The sequence below is a fragment of the Bacillus rossius genome, chromosome 6 (assembly GCF_032445375.1).
Source record: "Bacillus rossius redtenbacheri isolate Brsri chromosome 6, Brsri_v3, whole genome shotgun sequence".
Taxonomy (NCBI): Eukaryota; Metazoa; Arthropoda; class Insecta; order Phasmatodea; family Bacillidae; genus Bacillus; species Bacillus rossius.
This window is the reverse complement of record NC_086334.1, coordinates 43,460,602-43,462,879: the sequence shown is the minus strand read 5'-3', so window position 1 is coordinate 43,462,879 and position 2,278 is coordinate 43,460,602. Positions and strand designations below refer to the sequence as shown.

General features: G+C 39.4%; 1 protein-coding gene across 3 annotated transcripts in view; it reads right to left on the bottom strand.

The window, feature by feature from the left end:
* LOC134533103 (protein 4.1 homolog) overlaps positions 1–2,278 on the bottom strand; it is a 203,699-nt gene that overhangs the window by 178,564 nt on the left and 22,857 nt on the right. The gene's annotated exons all lie outside the window — the stretch shown is intronic.

The following is a 2,278-nucleotide window of genomic DNA, read 5'->3' as shown; positions in this document are numbered from 1 at the left end:
CTTATTAAACTACCCCCCCCCCCCCCCCCCAATCGTGAACGTCAATGATATGTATATGTCTCGCTCTCAGTTGCACTTCCGAGTAAATGGCATCCACTGTTGCCAGATTGACACCACTATGTTTGTTAACATTCCAAATCTTATTTTATATACCTACCATCGTTAGTTATAATAAGTATTGATTTTTTTTTTTAATTTCCTATTTGTTGATTATTTTTAAGACCATAAAGTTGCTGCGACAGCGTTATTACAGCCGTAGTCATTCTGACGGGAAAAAAATAATAACAATAATTAAATGCTGAAATACAAATTATTATTTCACAGGAGAAACAAATTGCAGCAGTCAGTTAGTATAAATAGCAGAGCCAAAAATATTTAATATTAAAATATATTAAAATATTGTAGACAAACATGGTTAAAACTAAGATGTTATTTTTCAGTTAGGGCCTACGTTTCCTCAGAAGTAAACATGGCAAATTATATCAAATGGTGCTCTTGATGAAATACAAGAAAATGCATTTCCAAATTTTTCATCCCAAATTTTCGTTTACAAAATAATATGTTTAAAATTATATTTTAATTTTTTTTTCATTATATAAAAAAGTGTGTAAAACGGTTGTGCTCTATGACGAATATTTGGCAACAGAACACATCGAAACAAGGACAGTGTAAATGGCGGAAAGCGTGTCTTGGAAAGAACTTTACTACAGGCACGACAAGCTACATCTAAGTGGCGGTCCCGTTGGAAGGGCAATGGAAGCGAAAGCCCCTCCCCCCCCCCCCTCAATCCATGCATAATACCGAGAACTAAAACGAAATCTCGAGTGACAACAACTAGGGCATTGTACTTTTTGCGAAAATAATTTTCAGACCAGCTGCGTGTTAAAAAACTATGTAGCAGTGTCTGTGTTTCGTTGTTGGCTGGGTTTATTTCAGGCGCATGTCTGCTGACAGCACACTAATCACTGCCACGCAGTGCGGAAGCAAACGCATCCCGAATGGCCAAGCCAAATAATGCGAATGGCTTCTCTTGCAGACGGCCGCCAATCACAAGGAAACAATCGCTATCACGGGCAAACCATATTGCTGTCTAATTAGCACTCAGAATTTTTTTTTCGCGAAAAATACATGCCTCTAATAACAAACAAAAAATCCACTCAAGTCCACAGCTGACCTTTAAAATTCAGTTCATTTTTTTTATGTACTGTTTTACATTTTTCTTTTAGAACTACTGGGTTATTATTTTGAAATGTTAGAGGTACGTTGAAACAACATTTTAAGGAACTATTATTTTTATTTATAATTTCTGACTCGCAATTCCATACCATGAAACCCCCTTCCCAAACACCCAGCCCGGTCAGACTGTCGGCGTAAGCCACGGCACCCTGGGAGCAGGCGTGCCTTGCCCGCTGACATGGCGGCGGCCCGCGTAACCGCCCGGGAATAATACCGCCGAGTCACCCGGCGCCGCATGCGCGGGTTGGCTGCAGTGGGCAGCACCGAGGTCACGGAATGGAGGGTTACGGAAGATAGGAATGCGCCCCGTCAAGGCCCGTCCACAATTGCGAACTGTGTCCTGTCTACGTGAAACAGCCCTTAAAAACCAGTTTAAAAAAATCTAAATCACGTGGGATACCGAGCCTTAAGCCGTAATTCCACGCAAATTATTACGTTAAATTGAAATAAGTACTCTTTTTTATTTTTTTATCGTGTCAGAAGACAAACGTACGATACTTATTTTATTCCATTATTTCCCTGTCTATTACTATTTTATCTCACTACTACTCGCTACAAGGCCATTCCTTACCTTCCACAGCCGATACTAACTGGAATAACAACAAGCAAACATCATTAACCGTATCTTCCTGGTCCGAATACATTGGTCAACTTGGTACTTTTTGCCCGAATATGTGTCATTTAGTAGCACAGAAGAATTAACACTCGTGATTATTTGCTGTTTTCTGTTCCCGTATCAAAAGGCGAACACAAAATAACGGGAATTTATTAGCGCTTTTACCATACAGAATATAAATAAATATTACCTCACACAAATTTCACAAGTCAACTAAATATTCAAAACTTAGCTGTGTACACACTTACAAAAGCATGAAAATAGTAAGGAAAAAACAATCTAAAAGCAATTATTTTGGCGCCCTATATTTACCGCGCTCTGGTGACTACTTTATAAATCAGTAGGTTCGGACATCGGACAGCGCAATGTAGACTGGGCTGTTTTCCGTGCGACAATGTGACGTCATTCACATTAGGATAATGGCAC